The sequence below is a fragment of the Ursus arctos genome, unplaced genomic scaffold, assembly GCF_023065955.2.
Source record: "Ursus arctos isolate Adak ecotype North America unplaced genomic scaffold, UrsArc2.0 scaffold_6, whole genome shotgun sequence".
NCBI classification, from domain to species: Eukaryota; Metazoa; Chordata; class Mammalia; order Carnivora; family Ursidae; genus Ursus; species Ursus arctos.
In genome coordinates this window covers 48,607,149-48,632,546 of record NW_026623078.1, presented here as the reverse complement: position 1 = coordinate 48,632,546, position 25,398 = coordinate 48,607,149, and the positions used below count along the sequence as shown (strand labels likewise).

Genomic DNA, 25,398 nt, shown 5'->3' with positions numbered 1-25,398 from the left:
GTCGATTAAGCATCTGACTCTAGGTTTTAGCTCAGGTCATGACCTCAGGGTCCTGAGATCGAGGCCTGTGTGGGGCTCAGCACAGAGCCTGCTTGAGATTCTCTCTCTCGCTCTGCCTCCCCCCCCCGCCAGTCTCATGTACACTAGTACACTTGCAATCTCTAAAATAAATCTTTGGGGGGGAGAACACTTATTTTGTTCAGTTTACATGATGATCCCTTAACAAATATGAAGATATTAACATGGCCCTACCTAATCTCCTTCATTAACAGCTTGGCTTTTCTTAATAGCTAAGGTCAATCGATATTGAATATCCACTATACAATTATCTAAGTTAAATACATACACATATAAAACAGAATTTCAACAGACTGGAATTCATTTTCATAGTTAAGGAAATGAATGCAAGGTGTATACTCACTCACATTTGTACATGGCAGTGAACTCTTCTGCCATTAGCCATAAAAATATTTGAAGCTCTAAGTAAACACATTATCCTGTTAACCTGCATGGAGGGATTCTATAGTATGACTAATTAAAATAAATCCTCCTTTGATCCCATGCAGTCCTCAAGACTTTCAAATCCTAACATACTACACTAGCGTGGGTATAGTTGAAAAGCCAAATAATTTTTTCCATCCAAAGAGTATGCAACATGCCAGACAATACTGCCTTTTTTTTTTTTTGCTTTTGAAGATTTATTTATTTTAGAGAGAGAGAGCATGAATGGAAGGGGCAAAGGGAGAGAATCTCAAGCAACAGAGCCTGACTCAGGGCTAATCTCACACCTGAGCCAAAACCAAGAGTTGGTCACTCAACCCACTGCACCACCCAGGTGCCCCTACCTTGCTTTCTTGAATTCCTCACCTCCTGAGTCTCTAGCAGCTGAAGGTTCTTTTTTCTCCCCACCTTTTTCTCCCCACCTTCCCCTAAAAACTGATTCTCTTGTCTACATATTCCTTCTTATAACCACAGTAGCAATAAAATGTATCAGCCAAACCAGGGCACTTTGGGGGGGAGGGGGTATTCATAATTAAAACAGGTATAAAAACACTGGGACATATGGTGACCCTACTTACAACTACTATTCTGGGGAGAAGGAAAAGCCTATTCACTGAGGAAGAGAAGGAAAATCTTGTATCTAATAGGTTGAACTAGTACATAAAGCCCCAGCCCTATCCCAGCCCTGAGTTCCCATCCTTGAACCCCGCACCAGAAACAGAAGCTGTCCCACTGCCCCGTCACTCCGGTCTGGGATGGGGAGTCCAGGTCAGTAGGTAACCTGACTGTGAATTCTTTGGGAACCCTGGAAAAAGCTGGACGGCTCGTCTGTTCTCTGCTGGAAACAGAACCAAACTTCAATGCAAAAGAGGTATTAATAACCTTCAATTAAATAGGCATTAGCAACGTCAGCTTCCAACTTCAGGGGCTCATCCTCATCCAAAACATTCATTAAGTACGGTTTACTGTGCTGGGTGCTGCAAAGGTCAAAGTGCACAGCCCACGTCCTCTCTGAATTTATAGTCCAAGGAAGAAAACCATGTGGGCTGTAAACAGGAGATACACACACATCACATAGGGGATTCAGAAGTGCAGGCCGATGAGGAAGAGCACAGCTGGATTTGGGAGCAGAGCAGAAAGCAAAGCAGTGAAAGCCGAAACTGGTTCAATGACCTGAGGCCCTGGTCTGGGGCAGCACTACGTGATGTGAAGGGAAGCGGGGCAGAAGGGGGAATTACAGAGAGAACCATTTCAGGTCCTTTTTCATGGCCTGGTTCAGGTCACCTGAGTTTAGGACCAAAGCATCCTTAACCATGACATGACCTTGGATTCCCCCATTTCAGCAGCTCTGAACCCTCACCTTTCGTTGACCTGTAAGCCCCCTCAAGCCTGGGAGCTTTCATGTCAGTCCCTGGAGTATAATCAGCCCCCCAAAAGCAGGTGCTCCATAAATACCTTTTCTTAATGGTAGTAAAGCATGCATAACATAAAATGGACCAGCTTAGCCATTTTTACACGTCCGGTTCAGTGGTGTTATGTGCATTCACAATGTTCTACAACCATCAACACCGTCTATCTCCAGTAAAACCGAAACTCTGTGCCCATTAAACAACTTCCCATTCTTTCCTGCCTTAGCCCTTTGCAACCAACCTTCTGCTTTGTCTCTCTGACTCTGACTAATCTAAGTATCGCACGTAAGTAGAATCATGCAGTACTCGTTTTTCCGTGACTGGCCTATTTCACTCAGCATAACGTCCTCAAGCTTCACCCCAATGTTGTGGCATAGGTCAGAATGTCCTTCTTTTTAAAGACTGCTTAATGTTCCATTGAATGGATATATCACATGTTGTTTTTCTCCAGTATCTTTTGAATCAATGAAATAAACATTCCTTGGAGACTAGAACACAGTCTCCAAATTTGAGAGAATTTCAAGTCTTCTGGGTTGGAATATTTAAAATTTCTTAAGGAAAACAGATGAATTGGCAATTAAAGAGATCGGGGTGCCTGGGTGGTTCAGTCGGTTATGGATCCAACTCCTGATTTTCCCGGCTCAGGTCATGATCTCGGGGTGGTAAGATCGAACCTCGTGTCAGGCTCCACGTTCATCATGGAGTCTACTTGTCCCTCTCCCTCTGCTGCTCCTCCCTCTCATGTTCTCTCTCAAATAAATAAAATCTTTTTTTAAAAAAATCAGGTAAGAAAACACTTCCCAAGGCTCTTTTCTTTCTACTACTCAAGGAGAACGCATGACTTACTAACCCACTTGGAACTGAGATTTTTTCCACTAAACTACCTTTGCTTTTACCAGCTTGTATTTTAACACTTCAGTTTCAACGCATGAGTAAAACCTATTTTCATGAAGGTTAGGAGGATAGCCTCTTTATCTGGAAAGAGAAAAATCAGTATAGAACGAACAAACATAGCTAAATCTTTTCAAATCCTGACTTCCAAAGCCACAGAAGTTTAAAAAGAAGGGGGTGAGGCCCCTGGGCAGCAACTATCACAAGGTGACCAACCAAGATGGGCAGGTGGGTCCGAGAGGTCCCACGAAAAACCACTGTGTGCCATTCTGATAGTCTTTAGGACATTACTGGTGTACCTGTAGGGGTTTCTAGTTCCCTTCCTCCCACCATCCTGAGATTCTGAACTGACATCAGAAATGCATAATCACACATCATTTTCATAATAAACACTACACTCTTTCTTCCCACCACCTAGAACTTCTTAGGGGCTTGATCTCCTCCATAAAGCTAAATATAATGACTTGTTTTAAAAGTGTGTCAATCTGTTAACTCTTCCTGTCAATATGGGCCCATTTTCCCAACTGAGTTAACTGGTTAGAACGGCTTCTGTTGGGGTGCCTGGGTGGCTCAGCCGTTAAGCATCTGCCTTCAGCTCAGGTCATGATCCTGGGGTCCTGGGATCGAGCCCCGCATCGGGTTCCCTGCTCGGCAGGAAGTCTGCTTCTTCCTCTCATACTCCCCTTGCTTGTGCTCCCTTTCTTGCTGTCTCTGTCAAATAAATAAAACCTTATTAAAAACAAAAAGAACAGCTTCTGTTAATTTCTATCCTATGATGTCCTAAGGGTAGGAAAGGGTTAAATTATACCTTGATCCAGAAAGGACACCTTAGAAAATTGGAAAACTTGGGCAGTGACCCACAAGACTAAGAATTCCAGAAATGTAATCTAACAAGAAAACTGAATGAATGAAAAAAAATTGGGTAAAATGCATTGTAGTGAAAAATCTAATTCATGTCATATGCTTTTTAATCACTGATAACTGACCAGGAAATCAAACTAGGCAACTAAAGGGAGCAGGGATCAGTCCTCACATGTCCCTTTGATCCCTGTGGTATAACGCTGGGTAAATATCTATTCTACTTAATACATATTGATTTATAGAGTGATATTTACCTGACAATGAGTAATAATGCAAGATTGTGGTTTCTCTTCCTTAACATAATTCAGTAATTTTTAAAATACAAACTCAATCAGAAAGAGAGTCAGGGGCGCCTGGGTGGCACAGCGGTTAAGTGTCTGCCTTCGGCTCAGGCGTGATCCCGGCGTTCTGGGATCGAGCCCCACATCAGGCTCTTCCGCTGGGAGCCTGCTTCTTCCTCTCCCACTCCCCCTGCTTGTGTTCCCTCTCTCGCTGGCTGTCTCTATCTCTGTCAAATAAATAAAATCTTTAAAAAAAAAAAAAAAAAAGAGAGTCAACGTAGCATGAATCCACAAATATTTATGTACTTTACCATGTATGCAACCCTACAAAGGAAAAAATCTAGTAGAGATCAGTAAGCAAAAATAAGTACCCCAAAATGTTTGAAGAAAATACTTTCATATCCTCTCATTCATGCTTAGATGTGTTTCATCTTTAAAAACATGTAAGATGAAAGATCTTCCTTTAATGTCATTTCTGCAGGAACTCTAACAGCTCCTGTAGATACAGACACACAATTCTACGGTCGGTAGTGGTTATTACAAAATAATGCCAGGCCCTGCTTTGTCCTCGTATTTAAAAGGAAAACCAGAAAATGGTCTTCTATCCAAAATTTATATTTTGTGTAGTTTTTTGAGACACAAACACATAAAAGATTAAAGGAGGACATCCTAATGACGTTTGGGCGGCAAATTCCAAAGATAGCTCAACTTGCACCTGCCTGTCATGAGAGCCACCCAGGGCTAACCAAAACGGACGGCAATCAGACCCACGAAGGACCATGTCCAAAGCCAGTGCTTTGGTCAGTGGACTGGCAAGGCTGACTCCGAGGGGGACGGTAAGACCCAGCTGTCTGATCTAACCGTACTTAGGCCAAATGAATTTCTTCAGCAACTGCTCTTTGCATTCTGAAGACTTGATTGAATTCTTAATATTTCATTCACAGCTCAGCAAAGAAGATCCTTGTGAAATATCAAGAGCATGGGTGGCTGAAGAAGTTGTCATGGCAACGGTCCCTCCTTCAACTTTCAGCAATTAAGAAACTTAGCTACATTTCTACACTTTTCTTGTGCAACAGAATTTGAGGCCGATAACCCTGTTGCGTGACAAAATTTAAAGATCCTTGAAGCAATGGAAAACTACCTATATTTGCTTTAGAGAGATTTAACATTGGACTCTAACCAGCTCAGTCAATTCAGCCTAAACAGAAAAAAATTCCCCAAAAGTAACGTTTACAGAAAGTGGTTTTTTATTATCTTCTGTATCTTTGGCTTGAAATATTTAACAAAGTTTTGTTAAAAAAAAAAAGTGCATTTGTATTTTTTCATACATATTTTTATATCATAAAATAAACTTCCAGGAAAGGAAGCCCAATATATAACAGAAGCTTTACATTTAACACAGCCTACAGGAAATAAGAGTTTGTGTTATGGCCCTGCCTCAAGACTAAACGTTCAGGAACCAATTAGGCCTGAAGTCGGAGGTCACTTTAAATAAAAAGAGTTTAAAGACAAAGCTGATAGATATTTGTGAGTGCATTAGCCCTCAAGGAATGAGAGAATGGACTTCTTTTCCCCCTAAGTTATCCTTAAAATTCATGGCTGTAGGTTATAGCCCCACTACAAAGTACTGGGCTCATTAAAAAAGCATTGAAACCAGAAAAAAGGTAAATAACCAAAATATGCCAAAGAAAAGTCTTTTAGTAATTTTTTTAACTTCCCTGAACCTAAAGTCACTGATTCCTATGCAGTTTTATTGACATAACACCGGATAACTGCCTGATTTGCTATTTCCCCCAACAAAGAACCCTGCTAGCCCTCAACCATACTCCACTAAGTGCATTTGTTCCTTATGTATATTGTTTTCAGAATTTTCTGAGAATTTTGCGACAGCTCTAAGATACCTAGACATTGACAGCCTATAAACTTTAGGCTGGGGATCCTGAGCAACCCATGAAGCTTCTAGAACACAGACAAGATTTCAAATTCCAAGGGGTTTAAAATCAGGTTTACTTTTTCCTCTTAAAAAAAAAAAAAAAAGATTAGAACTACGAGACCACTACCTTTTTTCTTACTCTGTACCATTTATAAATTTTTTGAGAAGGAGGAAATATCTTACTGTCACAGTACAATCTTTTCAGCCCCCTAAAATTTATCAAAACATCATTCGAATTCATCAAGTTCTACTATTTTTCATAATGGAACCCCACAAAAGTACTAATAACATACCAATATTTGGAGGCATTCTATCCGACGTCAGATGGAGAGTACCTTCATTATTTCATGAAGCATTATACATTGATTGACTGACTGACCAGCTCTTTTATTATAGCATGCCATTGTCGGCCTGGACTGGCTACTGAAAATTCTGGTAGAAAATTCCCCATTGAGGGACCTGAGCTCTTAAGAGCTTTTCAGAAACACAATGCACAGCCAGGTTTCCAGTGTCCTGGCCAATAGCAGACGCTCTCTGATCACCACAGAGGGAAAGCTCAGAGGTCATCAATCCTAACGCAAGCTCCCAGAGGCCAGCATTCCCTCCTGACCTGGCACGTCTTTATACTTCTCAGAGTACTGGCGAGGACAGAGCACAAGCTCCGAGAAGCCGGGACTGTACCTGGAGCGCTCCTGCATCCATATCACCTAAAGCTCTGCCCGCCATCCACAAGGCGGTCGACGAGGAGGACGACCCGCATCCCGCAGGCACTCAGAGAGCGCCGAGCCCTTACTGCAACCTCCACCTGCGAGCATCCGGGCCGGGGCTACCCTCCACCGGGTGATTCCCCTCCACAGCTGTGGCAGCCCCAGTTCTGCCTCTCAGAGAGGGAAATTGAAAGAAGAAACAAAAAGAAAAAGTTGGAATAAGCCCTTCTATTTTCAAATTTCTCACCCATAAATTAAATTCCTTGAGGGGCAAATCCATATCATCTGATTACTTCCGTGGGCCCCACGGACATTTCCCTAAGTGTCCCCGTTGACAAACACAAATCATTCCTGTTGCGTTTTCTCATTCAACATCATGCCTTTAAGCTGCATGAAAAAGCCATTGCTGGGTTCCATAAAACTGCCTGAATACTTAACCGGTAGAGTTTGTAGTTCAGTCAAGGAACGGAAGACACGATGCCATGTTCCAGAATGCGTCTTGGCTGGCAAACACATGAACGTACGTAAGGCTGAACCGGGCTACCGTTACACTAGAACTGGGGAATCATACCCCGGGGTAAACAGAGAACTCACCAGAACTGAATTATAATACCATGCCCAGCAACCACAGTTTCTTAGTGTCCTTAAGGAGTTTAAATAGTTGATGGCTGGTAAGTGGAAGGATGTAGGTGGTGGTAGTTGGTTATATTTAAAATTTTAGTCTCCCTTTTCCAACTTGCTTTCATCTCTTCGGTTTTGAAAGCAAGGCAAGTTCCAATGGGCACACGTTTGATACCTTGAGTACATTCTTGATTTGTGTAAATGAAAAATTTGGTTGTTTTATATACACTAGGCTGTTTTGAGTTCAGGACCTTAATTTTGTTGTTCTTTAAAAACCACCTTTTATTCTTTAGGCTGTGCAAAAGAAATACATAATTTACTACTCTTAGTCATACACTTCTCTGTATAAAACACGGCAAAGAGGTAAACCTTCTGGGAAAACATGCCCTATAAAATGTTTTTATGGTACTGAATGTCCTGGAAGAAGACCATAATGAGGCATCCTATGTAAAAGAAAGTCCTATCAGACTCCAGTTTCCGCAACGCTCAAATTCTATTTACTACAACACCACTAGTTCGTTGTGTAACCTTGAACAAGGCTACTTTACCTCTCTGGGTCTCCTGAGTCAATACAGATGTGTCTCCCTTATAAACTGGGAGGGTTGGATTAGTTTCCCACCTGCACCAAGAGACTAATGCCCCTTGGCCCTCAGGGCAGCTGGACAGTGCCCACAATGGAGGGAGGCCCCAGAGCCGCCATCTTCAGCCAAGAGAGGCCATTTCTTTTTCCGCAGTGAGCTGTGCAAACCTTTTCAAGGTCAACCATGATGGGAAAATGGCTGGGAGGCACTGGAGTAGACGGCCTCAAGGTTCATGCTAACCTGGACATTTTGTAAGTCTGTAATTTTAGTCTGAGTTACTGCCCGAGCCGACGATGTGATTCCACCGTCTACACTGCAGAGCACGGTGGTTTATAATTAGGAGGCACTCAACAAATTTGTTACAATGGCTCAAACTGCCCTAGCATCACTATAAGAAATCAACACTACTATAAAGATTAAATATATAATTACAATGTTGTTTACTAGCATTCTACCGACTGAAAATTTCTATTACTTAAGATCTCAGTTTATTATCTCTATTCAGAATGTCAAGTCACAACGTAAGATCCTAAGGAATTACAGAAAGTTGTATTTAGCACAGTTTTAATACCAACCATGTTATAGTACAGTCTAACTTTTATAAATAATTACTATCAGCCATGGTAGCCTCCCTGTTAATCATTCTAATATTTTGGGGACACCTGGGAGGCTCAGTTAGTTAAGCTTCTGCCTTCGGCTCAGGTCGCTATCCTGGGGTCCTGGGATCAAGCCCTGCATGGGGCTCCCTGCTCAGCCGGGGAGCCTGCTTCTCCCTCTCCCTCTGCCTGCCACTCCCCCTGCTTGTGTTCGCTCTCTCTGTTAAATAAATAAATCTTAAAAAAAAATCATTCTAGTATTTTGCTAAAGAATTATAATGGCGCTTCTAATTCCCCATGTGTCCACTACCCCCATCAGACAAAACGATCAGCTTCCAGAGACTTAAAAAATGTTCAGTCAACGAAAAGTACCTGTTTGAGAAGCCAGAAAAAAATAAGGTTTAAACAACCTTTAATGTGTATAGTGTTCATCCTCAAAGTAAAGCAAAACCAACCAAAGACAGAAAAAAATAAATAAATACAAGCCCTCGTTCCCTGCCCCTCCCCGCCATCTAGTCGGAAAGTTCTAGGCAACTCATTACCAGAAAGCTGTACATAAGCAGGAGGGACCTGGGAGAGGAAAAACCGTGAGGGCTAAGGAAGCAGAAGGGCTGGCATCGGGGACAAGTGAAAAACAACCTCTGTCGCTTAGCTAAGCGGGCACAAGGGACACCTAACTACATACACACACTGGGGATCAAGAAGAATAAAGAAAGAAGAATTGTTCCCTGATGCCAGGGATCATGGGGAAGGGGGAAAGGAGAAACAAAGCATTTGGGGAGAAAAATGGGGAGGAAGGCGACTTTGGGGACAAGCTATTCTGAGTAAGGAGAAGGATTCTGCCTCACTCTACACACAGGCTTGCTGCTCAAAGATTACTGCTCACCTTAAAGCACCCTTGAAAAGAAGCACCGAGCAAGAAACCATGGGATGAAAATGCCCCAGGGTACTGACACGATGAGAAGTCAGTCCAGGGTTGGCATTTTATTTTCGTCAGAATCTTAACACGGATGGCCACGGTGGCCACTCATGGAGTTTTGGGATATGGCTTACAAGTGAGGTCATCAATAACTAGTCTTATCTTACACTTAAGGCACTCTGAACCAAGGAAATCTGAAAGATAATAGAATATTATAAATAAGAAAATAAAAATTACCCATAAGATCACCAGAGGTAATTACTGATAACATTCTGATGGTTTTTCTTTTGTTCATTTTTTAACATGGCCACTGAATATTGAGTAGGAAGGATCAATGGTCCATTGTATTTGAAATTATCTCCTTTTTCACCCAGTTTTCACCTCTTGAATTTAGAGCAACTCACTGCATATAGGTTTCATGCATTAAGTGTGACGTGTGGTACTATTTGCACAACTCACTGGGGGAAACAAATGGCTGCTGTTGGCTGGAGGTGAGAGATCTCAGACCTCCACCCCCTGCTCTGTCCAGCTCCCTGAAGGGCCGAGGAGCGTCCGAATCTTGGCACAGCTGTACAAGGGCATCCCTGTCAGCAAAAGGATCTAACTCAACTCTCTCATCGTACAGATGAGGACATCGAGACCCAGAGAGGTAGAGTCTTGTTCTTGTCTTGTTCAAAGTCCCATTGTGTACTATAACTTGAGCATTTCAGAAATCGGAATCTAACACGACGTGTCTCTTACACAGGACACATCATCTGGTCTAGGATATTAAGGATCATAAATCTCCTTCATAAGGCCTGTTTCCCCCAATGGTTTATCTCTTTGCCACACGGTATATAGAGAAGCGTATAATTAAGAGTGGTAAATTACAGATAGTTCACTCTTGGACAACTGAAAGGCCAAAAGGTTGTTTAAAACAACAGCAAAACCTGGGGCGCCTGAGTGGCACAGCGGTTAAGTGTCTGCCTTCGGGGTGTGATCCCGGCGTTATGGGATCAAGCCCCACATCAGGCTCCTCCGCTATGAGCCTGCTTCTTCCTCTCCCACTCCCCCTGCTTGTGTTCCCTCTCTCGCTGGCTGTTTCTATCTCTGTCAAATAAATAAATAAAATCTTAAAAAAAAAAAAAACAACAGCAAAACTAGATTAAAAAGGTTATGAAAAACTAAAATTAGAAATATTCAAGTTATTGTACAGTTTTTAAATAGTAATATTTCCTAGTATATGTAAAATCCAACCATTTTTATTTGCTTTTAATCCAAACCATCTTAAATACTTTAAAATTTTAAATGACATTTCTTTCTGGAAAGGGTATCAAGGTATATCCTATCTACATTTTCTAAGTCCTTCCTAATACGATGAAAAAAGTGAATCCTTGTTTCGCACTGTCTTGATCCCAGTGATCATCAGTCGTTCGTCACTCTTCCATAAAAGGAACAATTTTATGGACTTAAGTTGCGCAATCACTGATCGTTTCATGCTTCCAGGCTTAAAAAGATATCCTCCTTCAGAGATCAAATATCTTCCAATTTTTTTTTTTTTAGTTTAGCGTTTTAAAAATGTAGATTTAATTTCAATTCACATGACTGATATTTTGGTATATGACCTGAGGCAAGGATCTAAATAGGTCTTTTTTTTCCCCCCAGGTATTCAATTTTACAACCTCCTTTACCAGATAATCTGTACCTTCCTATGACTTATCACCTAATTATTCTATACACTGAAGATCTGAGAGGTGCTACTTTGTCTGACTACATATTTTTTTACACTCACATCAGCTTTTATTATCATAGCTGTGTTTTAATCTCTAGCACCAATCCTAACCTCGTTCTTTTTCCAAATTAAAATGTACACCTATGTGTATATAGGGGGGTGTGTGTGTGTGTTGTATACCTATACACATTCTTCCGGGTAAACTATGGAGTCAGTTGAAAAACTTTTTATTAAGTTGATTTTTGAAGACTACATGCAAAGATCCCTTAAGACCTCAATTTTCTCTAGTCCATTCGCATGAATTATTGTGCTCCTGTTCCAAACATTCAATGCAGGTTCGAACCCCAGAACTCCAACTCCACCTGGATTCGAGCCCCCACTTGGACAGCCAGCAGGGCTGCCCACAGTACCACGCAGGGCACAGAGAGGCTCCAGGATTTGATGCTGCAGGGCGTGCGGAGCCAGACCCCAGAGGGCCCTGTGTGCCCTACTAACCCACAGTACAGATTTTACTGGAGGCAGCAGGGAGCCACTGAAGGGCCTTTAAGTAGGAGAGTGCCCTGCTCAGATGTCTGTGTTAGAAGGACAAAGACGACCAGCTGGATTAGTGTTAAAGCACGGATAGAGGCAAGGAGAACACCCAGGAGTCTCCTGTGGTCCCTGTTCTAGACAGGTAGTGACAAGGACGACAGCGAAGGATTCTAGTGGGTTATGCTGTTGCAATATTGCCTATCTTGCTATATACTCCAGAGGCAGAAATAATGAAGCTCATGAACCTGTCCCCAAGCATGGTCCCTCCCCCCAACATGTCAATAGGCCTCCCTCTCCACCTCCGGGGGTTATATTCACTCAACCCATATTTACTGAGCACCTACTATGGGTCAGGCATCATAGGAGTTGCCACAATAAATTCCGGATGGATCAGTGCCAGAGAGCAGGAGCAGTCACCAAAAATGAAGACTAGGACTCTGACATCGAAAGACAAAGCCAAAGCCAAACATTAGGAACTGTAGTCACCCAAATTTCAGGAAAAGGCTGTCGTATGGACCCACCACCTTCTCAGAGGATACCTGCCGCTCCCCTCTTGGCCAGTGGCCGGGCCCACAGCAACCCCAGCAGATCCAGGAGGCACGTGAGTACCCTCAGAAATTTAAAGAAAAACTCTGGGAATCCAGTTTACCAGTAAGGCATGGTCTTAGACAAGTCCTCCAAAGTTCATATGGAAATCCAGGTGACCTGTTACATAATGGTCCAAGTCTTATCTCAAATTCTGGCTCCGTAAAAGACAATAATTATTAGAAAGCTCTCAAACATCATATCGTTGCAAGATTGAGCAGTAAACCACACAAAAATAAGAACCACCCACTGAAGTGCAGAGATGACACTACATTAGATCCCATTAAGCAGCGCAACGAAGTGTGCGGTATTTATTAAGTGTGACCACAGCAGTGCTCGGACTTCTACTAGACAGGAGCAAGATGGAAGAGGAAAGATTTTTAAGTATCACTCAAGCATGTTGATAACAAGCTTTGCAGCACTGGTTCATTATTCCCAGCCACCCCGCAATCATTAACCCAGGGCGGCAGTGGGGGAAGCTAAGACAAAGAGACCCAGTTCCTTGCCCAAGGAGACTTCCTGATGATGTTTTCCACCCCAACTTTTAAGGAAGCCCTAACTTGGACATCTGAAACCAAAAGAGCTAATAGCCTGAACTGGAATATCGAGCGGACATGAATTTGGACTGGTTTTCATTAAATCTTTTTAGTCAGTTGTCAGTGTGCTTCAGAGGAAAAAAAATGTGTGTATATACACACACACACGCATTATATATATACACATTATATAAATATACACACACATTATATATATACGTATATATATACACATTATATATATACACACACATTATAAATATACGTATATATATACACATTATATATATACACACACATTATAAATATACGTATATATATACACATTATATATATATACACACACATTATATATATACGTATATATATATACACATTATATATATACACACACATTATATATATACGTATATATATACACATTATATATATATACACACATTATAAATATACGTATATATATACACATTATATATATATACACACACATTATATATATACGTATATATATACACATTATATATATACACACATTATAAATATACGTATATATATACACATTTTATATATATATACACACATTATATATATACGTATATATATACACATTATATATATATACACACATTATATATATACGTATATATATACACATTATATATATATACACACACATTATATATATGCGTATATATATACACATTATATATATATACACACACATATATATGCGTATATATATACACATTATATATATACACACACATTATATATATATGTATATATATACACATTATATATATATACACACACATTATATATATGCGTATATATATACACATTATATATATACACACACATTATATATATACGTATATATATACACATTATATATATATACACACACATTATATATATACGTATATATATACACATTATATATATATACACACACATTATATATATACGTATATATATACACATTATATATATATACACACACATTATATATATACGTATATATATGTGTGTGTATGTATGTCACATGCTCAACAGATGTGGGCCAGAATCAAAGCCGAGCTGAGTGAAGTTGCACAGACAGTGAACAGCAGCTCCCCCCAAACAAAAGGTCAGCCATTTATAATGACATCCCCAGAGTGATATATGTGCACATTAGAAAGTTAGACTTCATGAAAAGAATGTCCAATAAAGCCATCAATTTTATTTGGACTTCATCTGGCTGCAATTTCTGCCCACAGTCATTTTGCTCCAGGAAAACAGCGCCGTACAGGCACCTGGATTCACTTCAGGGTCCCTGGTCCATGAACTAGGACATTCCATGCATAGTTTCCCAACACAAGCCCTGAAATGCCTGCTCCCTACGTCTTAGCTCACTGTCTGTAGAACATTCCCCGCCCTTTGATGTCCAAGAAAAATACTCCACTTTATAACATGACCCTGCACTGGGCTTTTTCTGAAAGAAGCGAAGACACCGCCACCATTGTGGCCACCCTGAGCGTTGGTCCCAACAACTGCAGAATGACGGTCTTAAAGTGACAAGCACTTGAGTGAGCGTACATCCACTAAATCCTGTTACTACTTTACGAAAAGAGAAATCACTAGAATCCCCCATAGTTATCCTTGGCGGCGGGGGGGGGGGGGGGGAGCCCACTTCTTTTCAGAGGTGGATTCTTGTCCGAAACAGTTAGGAATTCCTCCAACCTTCTTAGAGTGCCGGGGTAATTTGTTATCAAGTGCATGTTTAAACCGACGTTGTATAATGTTGCTGCCGCTCTCAGTGAGTCCCCTCCCCTTCCTACCAGGCATTTTGACGATAATAGCCATCCCACCGTCACCTCCTACTGAATAATTATAACAGTGGGCCAGTTAAACTAATCACCTTTCCACGTATTTTTATCCGGCTTAGGGATGTAAATCTCTCCCAGAATGCCAAGAATGAAAGTCTCCTCTCTCAAAGCACCTAGGACTCCGAGCGCTCCTCCTGGAAGAGGCCCAGTCGGCTGGGGCCAGCTGAACTCACAGCCCACATTAATAAGGAACATTTTCAAATATGTAAGATTCATGTATATTCACCAGACATTCATCTTTCTTCAAGAGTATCTGAAGGATCTCCCGTTATTCATCCTGAACTACTCCTACACTTCAAAAGCCTAACTTCACGTGAAGGTAGTTGAATTCCAGCAGCAAACCACCACCAAATCTTCTAAAAAGAGATTATAGAGAATGGCAGGGCTTGCTATACAATGTGGGATTTTTAGCGGCTCAGAAATCCATTGTATGTGTTTTTTTTTTTTTTGAAGGGAAAAAGATTTTTAGAAGAGATTTCAAATTCAGAGGTTTATCACTGCAGTGCGAGCCATACACTATGAAGCAGCTGAATTAATAACTCCACGGAGAAATGTTTCCTGATGAATTACATAGAATCTTCTGGCTCTGAAAGGAAGGACATATTTCCATTCAAACGCCAAGTGACAAGCAGTGAAAGGGAAAAATTCCAACCCCAGGCAAGAGCAGCAGGAGGGAAATCTACTTCATTTGTGTAAACCTAATCCAGAAACAGACCCATATATCCTCTTCCTAGAGAAAGCTACCACCTGAGGAATGTTCCTTCTGGTCAAGGCAAGGATTTGGAAGCAGTACATAGACAGGATTTATCTTACACCTTACATTCTGAAACTGCTCATTTTGCTCCATGTCCAATTGCATAGCTTAATCACTATCTCAAATATAGATCAGAGATCCTTAAGCTATTTTCCCAAGCATAGTAGTCCAAACAATTCTCCAGAAAGTTTCATACTAGATCCTATGAATTGGAATAATTACTTATCGTTTTAGTCACCTCCTCTCACATCATTACAGCGTAATACAGCAGTAGGAGTGTTTCTCAGTGGGGCCGAAGAGCCACTGCTATCCATTCAGGGAAACAAAGGAGGAAGGGATTAAACACCTTTTGATACCTTCTCTTTCAAAAGGATCCAAAAGGGTATCTTTGGTGAAGAACAACAAAAACAAAGCTAGCTTTCCCTTTTGCCCTAGCTTTTCCCCAGCGAGAGGAGGGGGGAAAAAACAAAACAGGTAACCACTTGAAAAATGCACTTTCAAGCAACAGGTACTTCAAAAAGCTCAACCAGTAAGCAGACACAGGTATGCCCTAACTAGGCCACTGAACAAAAAACCACCACCCAAAGCAGAGCTGTGAAAGATGACTTACAACTGCCTATTTGAGAGAGCTCATCCTACTGTGCGCTCCACACCTCCCTTCCCCCCTTTATGTACAGCTACGACGTCACCAAAATCTCAGAATAAATGCAAAGACAGACATTCGCCATATCTCAACAGAGTATCCTAAATGTAACATTTGCTTTTAAGCTTTGCAGAAAGAATGTGGGACCCAGAAGGACACTCAGCTCACACTCACCTTTAAAAATGAATAAAGCAACTAAAAACCCCACTATTAAAAAAACAAACAAAAACACTCTTAAAAAGTGTAACAGATTCCAGATCGATTTGGAATTTCAATGAATAAGATCATCCTGATTTTTCTCTCTTGCTTAATCAATACCTTTTAGGTCAACAATGTTAAACAGGACCATTATATCAAACAACTCTGCTCACTTGGCAAGAAAAGAGAACTCTCCCACTTCAGGGATATCCTTGGATTTAATGTATTCTTTCCAACGAGAAATTAGCTTCCCAACCCTTAAAAGGAAGAAAACCGGGGATCACAAAGCCGGGAAAATTCTCAATTTCCAACACAGATGTGGAATGAACAGCAACACATTATTCTCAAAGAATGCTAGATTGCCATCTTCTCTGACAAAGCCTTCTGTTACCTGGACAACCTTAGGCGCAAAGACCCCACACATGTTCGCCAACACAGATAATGTAAGCCCACCTACCTTCTCCAGACTGGAGGCCATAAATTCTCAGAGGCTGCAGCCCTGCTCCAGACGCCGCCATAGTTGAACAAAAGGTTCATGACATCAACATCCTTCCTAGTTTTCAGAGCAGTCCTCCCAGATTGAAGTTTTCCCTCCCAACGCCTCTCCGCTATGCTTGTTCTGCCTTGAAGAATCGTACTCAGAATTTACTGGAATAATGTACTTGCTGCTCACTTAGGACTGACTTACTTACACAGATAAAACACTACTCCTAGAAAGGAAAATCTGAATAAGCCGGAACAGTCTATAAAAGGTGATTAATGCATACTTTCAAAATGCTTTTTTAAAGTTTCTTCTCTTCCGTCTCAATTTTCAAAAGAGGATTTGTACAGACATGAGAATTAGGCCATCAAGAATGTGGTCCTATCTAAAACCGCTCTAACCTGAGAAGTAGGGGTCCTGAATGTTAGTTCTGCCTGCTTCTCTTTGGCCAAGTCACTCAACTTCTCCGAAGCCTCTGCTTTCTCAGCAGTAAAATGAAAGGGTCGGAACAGGCACTTGCAGGTCTGAAATTCTGCTGTCTCCTTCCTAGATTGTTCTCTCAAATTCAATCTTCAAAAGCTCCACCTTCTTTTAACCTCCATACTGTTTTGGCTTTTGCCCTTGGGTGTCCAAGGGAAGAGTCTTTTGTTGAAAAGACAGCCCTGCCGTTCCCCAGGGGCCCGAGGGTTAATGCCGGTCCCCCGGAGCACGCTGTGCATAATGAAACGCAGACAGCAGCTGCTGAGTTGGAGATAATCCTAGAAGGACTGCTTCAGACCTCCTCTTTCTCTCACAGTGAAACTGCCTGGCACCAGGCCTGTTCCGGCTGTTTGGACCTTATGTTTTCGGCACGTTGCAAACAACATCTTCTGTGGATTCAACTCTCAAAATGCCAATGGATTTTTCTGTTTTGCTTTTTCAAGCTGGCTCTCCAGAAGCAAATACTTAAAACATAAGCATGCACGGTGTCCACATGCTGATGGTATATAAACAGTCTGGGATGGGAAAAGAGGCTCTTTGAAGGGCAGGGAACTAGGACTCCTTATTAGTGGAAGTCTTACTGCTCCTTTCTCCACTTTGACAAACAAGATTTCATGAAACAGTAAAAGTGAGGAAAGCAGCAAAAATCACTCATTTGTATGGATATTGCTGAATTTACAGATCTCTCTCACTAATAGTTTCTAATACTCATAGTGTTTCCATGAAGTCACAGCCTCTGTCCACTTAAGTTCCATGGCCCTAAAGTAAGAATAATTCTAGGGGGCGCCTGGGTGGCTCAGTCGTTAAGCGTCTGTCTTTGGCTCAGGTCATGATCTCAGGGTCCTGGGATCGAGCCCCGCATCGGGCTCCCTGCTCAGTGGGAAGCCTGCTTCTCCCTCTCCCACTCCCCCTGCTGGTGTTCTCTCTCGGTTCAATAAATAAAATCTTAAAAAAAAAAAAAAAAAACCTCTCTCGCTCTCCCCAACCCGCTCGCATGTGCTCATTCTCTCACATGCGTGCTCTCGCATAGTAATAAAAATTCTACTTCGTTTTCCCGGAAATACAAGGTGACTTAAGAGCTTAACCTCATAAAATGGGTTCCATTTGTAGATTCAAGAGAGCTTTTAACAACGTGTATTTTTAAAAGTAAAAAGGTTGTCACTGCAAAGTCTTCCTGGCAGAATTCTCCTAACTATACCTGGCAAAAGTCATCTTGGTGTAGGAAGTCCGGTGAGAAAGGTGAAGATGATGTGTTAGGACAACCACTTAGTTCCACATCATAACTGTTTACTCACAGCCAAATTAGTGGCCAGCATAAATTATGAAAGCTACCAATTTTTTCATATAACTAAGGTTATACTACTACCTCTAAAAATAACCTGAAGTTAATTGGGATTAAAAATTTGACCTAAGAAATACAATTTTGAGATTTCTTTTTCTCTCCCCAAGTTATTCAAGGTAATAACTTGATGTAATTACATGTTCTCATAAGACAGCTATGTTGTTGTTTTACAGTTTCTCAGAATACAACTTCAATCCAAACGACCCTTGAAGAGCACATACCCTATTTTTTATATTCTCTAATAAATATTGATTGTTGCGAAACATTTTGGAAACATCTTTATGATGAAATATTAAGAAACCATGGAAAGTAAACTCCACCAATAAACTATATTAATACTTTGGAATCTGAGGATTTTACAAAAAGCAAGGGGCGTTAAATATCTTATTATATCAGCTTTAAGATTTTTAAGGCTACTACCTAGCGAATTGAAAGGATTCTTCTGATCCCAAGGAAGTTGTGAGCGCACACCCGGCTCAGCCTCCATTCGTAAGGGCCTTTAAAGCAAACTCTCTCTCCCCTATCAAGGCTCCTAAGCTCCTCCAGCAGGTCGGGTCCCACTGCAGAGGGCGGCACCGGAAGGCGCAGGCTCCCCAGGCACTTCGATGCAAGCTGATGGTGCTCCTCGTTTCGACCCAACGGTCTGCGTGAGGATGTCCAGATGAGTTCTGCTGAGTGTGGGCTGGCCTTGGACGAGTGAGCTTGTAAGTGGAAGGCATCAAGATCAAACCATCAAAACCCTTTAACAAATTAGCAAGACAAGGCAGATTTGCACACTTCCTGACCGAAAACTAGGATGGACCTCCTCCAAATGTTCCACTTGAAGACTTTGCCAGACTTCAGATCAAAAAACATTTAGTGGATTAAAACTAACAGCTTAAGAGGTGAACCATATTATTCCTAATTATTACTACTCTATTCATGCACCAGCTGTGAATAATTAAAAGCCTATATTTCTAAATTCCCAGGAACCCAAGAATAAAATTAAGACATTTCTGAAAGAAGTTTTGGCTCTGTGTCTGTAGTTAACTGCTCTCAAGGTAAGGCAGTCTCTCCAACTATGTCCACAAGGCAGAAAGCACACAGTGTCGCAACAAAATCTTGTGTTTTCCTTTCTTTCTGTCATGCATTTCATCTTTAAAAATTAAAATAACCAAGAAACATTAAGAGCACATGACTAGGTTTTTTATACTATTAAACTAAATAATTTAAGATAACTGGTCAGTTCATTCCCACCATTTGCTTCCCAGCCCCTTCTCATCAGAATCAGCAGGAAAATAGGAGTAAAATTAATAGCAGGCCTTTATTCTCTTGGTTTTAGGTACAGATGACAGTGATAAAATGTACCACTTTTTAAGGGATGGCCAGGCACACAAATCACAGAATTTCAAGCTGCTTGGGGGGGGGGGGAGCACTACAATCTAATCAAGCTCCTTCATTTTATAGCCAAAGACACTTCAGGCCCAAGAATCTATAGGCAGTGTGAAGGGCATTCGGGGCTCTTAACGGTCATTTAACTAAGTCTGTACCAGCAGGGCTAAGCCAAGACCAGAAATCTAAAACGTGCTCCACTCCAAAACATTCCTCAATGAGTTCCACCTCAGGAGAAAGGGGGGGAAGAGGACCAAAAAGAGCAGGCCCACCTCCTCGACTCAATGGAGGCTTGAGGGACCTCATGTCTGAATCCCCTGACATCATTATTGTCTGAAATTGCTACTTTTTAACTTGCCCCATTTCCTAACCACCTAAATTAAAGCCAAAGGAAAGACACCATCACAACCAAGTTGAAGATGCCCTTCCAGGTGTGTCTGTGGACATATATACACACACATTTATGTACATAAATATATGCACAAAGGAGTGCATACAGATCATGTAAGTGGAATAAAATGGAGAATCCAGAAATAAATCCTCACATTTATGGTCAACTGATGCTGTTCAACAGGGGTGCCAAGACAATATAGTAGGGGAAAGAACGGTGTCTTTAATGAAACATGTTGGGACAACTAAAGACCCCATGCAAAAAAAAAAAAAAAAAGGCATTCCTACCCCATAACATATGCAAAAGTTAATTCAAAATGAATTATAACACTAAAGGTAAGAGCTAAAAACCCATAAAACTCTTAAAGAACACCCAGGGATAATCCTTTGCAACCTTCAGTTAGGCAATGGTTTCTTACATAGGCCACTAACAGCAACAAAAGAAAAAAAAATAGGACTTCATAGAAATTAAAAACTTTCGTGCTTCAAAAGACACTATCAAGAGAATGAAAATACAACCCATGGAATGGGAGAAAATATTTATGAATGGTCTGACAAGGGACTTCTATTAAGAGTATAGAAAGAACTCTTAAAACTTGGTAAGATAACCCAATTTTAAAACAAAGGACTTAAAAAGACATTTCTCCAAAGAAGAAACACAAACGGGTAACAGGAACACAAAAAGAGGCTCAACTTCATTAGTCATTAGGTAAATGCAAAACCATAATGAGATACCACTTTACACCAAGAATGACTGTAATCAAAAGGACAGAAAGTAACAAGTGTTGGCATGGACGTGGAGAAACCCAAACCCTTGTGCACTGCGGGTGGGAGTGTTAAAATGTGACAGACACTTTGGAAAACAGTCTGGCAGTGCTTCAAGATGTTAAGCATAGAGTTACCATCGGACCTAGCGATTCCACTCCTACAGACTAACTACCCAGGGAAATGCAAACACAGGTCCAGACAAAAACTTGTAGGTGAGTGATCAAAGCAGCATTACTCGTCATAGCCGAAAAGCTGAAACAACCAAAATGCCCATCACCTGACAAATGGATAAAAGCAGTTTGGTATATCCATAAAATGAGGTTAATATTTAGCAATTAAGAGCAACTCAGTACTGACACATGCTAGACCTGGGTGAACCCTGAAAACATTATGCAAAGTGAACAGAGTCGGTCCCAAAGACCACCTATCCTATTGTAGGATTCCACTTCTATGGAAAGGTCCAGAGTAAGCAAGCCTACAGAGACAGAAGGGACATCAGTAGTTGCCTAGGACTTGCTGGGGACTGGAATGAGAAGTGACAGTTAATAAATTCAGGGTTTCTTTGGGGGATGATGAAAATGCTGTAAAATTAGATTTTGGGGACTGATGCCTCTGTGAGAATACTAAAAACCACTAAACCATACACTTTAAGTGGGTGACTATAGCATAGGAGTTAAGTCTCAAGAGAGCTGTTAAGTATTATGTACAGATATATTCATTGGGGCGCCTGGGTGGCACAGCGGTTAAGCATCTGCCTTCGGCTCAGGGCATGATCCCGGCGTTATGGGATCGAGCCCCACATCAGGCTCCTCTGCTATGAGCCTGCTTCTTCCTCTCCCATTCCCCCTGCTTGTGTTCCCTCTCTCGCTGGCTGTCTCTATCTCTGTCAAATAAATAAATAAAATCTTTAAAAAAAAAAAAGATATATGTTCATTGACTGCAAGTAGCATTAAAAAATTAATATTGTTTGGCAATTACCCTATTGCGTGGTCAGATAAACTACTGTTTTAAATGAATAGTTTTCCCGATAATGCTAAGCATATTTTGATCCTCTCAGGGTCAAGTTTTACATTTTGTAGAGGACCTTACAGCTGGAACTGAAAACACCAAAAAGATTAGCAGAGAGGTGGGGTCCACAGAAACTTAGTCCAAGCTTGCTGGTCTCTCACCCAATGTAGTTTTGTTGTTGTTTTTTTTTTAAGATTTTATTTATTTGACAGACAGCCAGCGAGAGAGGGAACACAAGCAGGGGGAGTGGGAGAGGAAGAAGCAGGCTCCCAGTGAAGCACGGAGCCCAACGCGGGGCTTGATCCCAGGACCCTGGGATCACGCCCTGAACCGAAGGCAGACGCTTAACGACTGAGCCACCCAGGCGCCCCACCAACGTAGTTATTCTGTAACTTCAGTATGTTTCCACCACATTAAAGTATAGGGAAAAAATAAAATATAGGGACTAGAGTGGGAACCCAGAATGTGCATTTTTAACAAATCCATCCCACCACCACCGACACCCAGAAAATTCAAATCCCGTCAGCCTCGTAAGTCTCCTTTCCTCCCGCAGCCCAGCGATCTTCAAGCAGCCCTGGGGCTGAGGGCCTGGAAACGGATGGGGATGTCATGATCACAGGTGCACAGCATTTTTCACCTGCTTCATAGTAACTCTCACGGTCAGTTTTGTAGGCATTCGGGAGATTTTCAAATTTGGAAGTTTGTAGCTAGATCACGCTGGGTGACATGTTAGCCTTTGGAAGAGGAGGTCCGTCAATTCCTTGGGGCCCCCGGAATACAATATGTGGGGTACCTGCAGCCTCATGATCTTTCTGGAGTGCATTCATATGCCCGGTCTGTAGAACTATACTAGATTCCAGGACAACAAGCCCACGTACCCAGTGTGTGAGAGTCAGAGCCTAAAATGGGGGGAGGGGATCAGCTGGGAATTATCCCTGAACAAGGACAGCCGCCCTTCACACCCCAGTTGTTTCCCGTCCCTGACAGGTGGACAACATATTTCCCCTACTGTGGGAATTTTCCCTCCTACTCCAACTTCTATTTCCCATATTCAAAAGCGACTTCCACCCTCCTCTCCAGGAGGAAGAAATCGGAGCTATACCAGCTAGCTGGAGTGGCATCTCTGAGAGGAAATGGTCACAAAAGATGACTGCATTCTAGATGACAACTGTAACCAACTTGCTTGGCTGGCAAAGGAGGAGAGGGGAGACTAGAGCACCATGTGAAAATCCAGGCTGGAATTTTTAAATCTTTATTCCAAGGCAATAGGTAGGAGGAAAATTATTTCCCTTAAAAAAAGAAACAAAGGGCACAGTGTAGAACTACAGTATGCTTGGCTACAAAGATCAAGGAGTTTTACAAACGGGGAAACAGAGGCAAGAGAGGTGGCATGATTTGCCAGAGGTCACAGCTGGCTGCTGGCGGAGGAAGGCTAGCTCCGAGAACCCAAGTCTTCTAGCTACCTGTCCCGCATTCTCCCGCTGGACACAGAATTAAAAAGGAAACACAAAATAGGGGCTATTTGGGCAAAGTAAAGTAGTAGAGGAACGGTTCCTAACCTCGAGTCCTTGTGCCCGTCGTTTGTTTTGGTGGTGTTTTTCCACCATGGTTGTGTAAGCCTCATAAGGAAAGCTCTGTGCTAGGACCCATGGGTCATGGGTGACCGTGGGGCACAACACTACGGACCCCGGCCAGTCTAAGAGCTACTCCGTCCACGTGGCAAGATGGCAGAAGAGTGAATGCTTGGGAAGCTAAAGGTACCTCCCACACCCTTGACTGTGGTCCCCTTCCCTGGATACTCTTCATGCTACCTTAGAGACCCCCTGCCTCTCCACCTCTAAGGCTCTCTCCCTTCCCCCTCAGGGCCACCCATTGTGACTTTAACCCCCCAGTACACACCTCTCTGGTTCACACCAGTCAAGCTGGCTAGTTTACCTGATTAAATACCTATCGGGGCCACCTGAAGTTTACAGCAACATCAAATCTCCGTAATTACATGGCCTCTTAAATTTGGCAAATAGAGGTTTTGCCATCAGTTTAACAGAAAGTTTGTCCTAGAATGCCATACTCCTTCAACCAAGGGCCATAAATGATGTGTAGTTTGTCAGACCAAGTTATCAGGAGAGGAAACAAGATATATTTTTTGTTGCTCAGCATTCAACTTCAAAATACAGAAAGGAGGACAGAACCTAAGGTTAGTAGGAAGCTGTAAATGTCAACTAATCTCCCAGGCAGCTGAGGTTTTAAAGATTCCCAAATAAATGGCCAAACACATGCTTGCTTCCCTCCAAGCGTGGGGCCTCACTACTTCTGAAGTGGTCTATTCCTTCTGTGACCGCCTTTTAGAAAGGTCTTCCTTTTATTCCATCAGAATCTGTCCCCTTAGAAGCTTCCACCCCTTTCATTCCTGACTGACCAAAAGAATAGAAGATCCAGGGAGACAAAGGGTCAGATGTAAGTCATTACATTATATCTTCCTGGTGCTTCATAGACGGTACTTCCCAGAAAATCTTTTTATTATTGTTTTTTAAACTTCCAGTAAAATAAAAGCCGAACCACTTGGCACATGTAGAATGCTAAAAGAAAGTAATTTGATGTTAAATAGACTAAAAGGCTCTCTTGAATGAATACTAAACACATCTGCAAACAGTTTATGGTATGGAATTTGTTTGAATCTTCTGGGTTCTCCGCCTCTATTTATACCTCAAGGCACAAAACAACGAAAGCAGCCTGGTAGAGACTCACAGAGCAGTTAATGCCCAAAGAGAGAGACAGCAAACACCAGGAGGCAGCTCGCAAATGCACTCTTAATATTTATTAAGCCAACAATAGTGTTTTGGGTAAATCTTATTAACGTAATACACAAAGTTCTGGGCAAATGAAATTTTAATTCATTTACATCAAATGTGCCTGCAATCCACATTTTTATTAAAAGGACAATAAGCATTCAGTTGAGAATGCTTGGAAATGGGAGGTTATTTTGAATATCGTGTATTGCTTTTCTATCATTTAAGATTGTTAAAACTTCAAAAAAAAATTACATAATGTGTGTTTAGAAAGCTCTGGTTGCAGGAGAATTCAACCATTTATATAATTTCTTCTAAAGGCTGTGGGAAAGGTAGGCAGTCTGGGAAATCACCTCAAGTCTTCTGTGTGAGATATAAATAGATATCTAATATATATATTAAAGAAACCAAAATCTTGAGAACGAGGGAGTAGACATAGCAATTCATCATCTGTGTAACGCTCATGACTGATGTGCTAAAGGCCTCTATTTACACAATCTTTAGCAGTTAAGGATGCAAACCACTTCATGGAAAAGTTTTTTTTAAAAAGCACTTACCAATTAGCCAAAGATAAATTTGTTTATCTTTTCCTTTATTCCTATTCCTGGACTTCCCCCATGACCTAAGCCACAACGTTCCTTTTTAT

The 25,398-nt window shown here is 41.5% G+C and overlaps 1 protein-coding gene across 1 annotated transcript in view; it reads right to left on the bottom strand.

Annotated features, from left to right (window-relative positions):
• Nucleotides 1-25,398, bottom strand: part of SDC2 (syndecan 2) — a 102,626-nt gene that overhangs the window by 61,483 nt on the left and 15,745 nt on the right. The window lies entirely within an intron of this gene.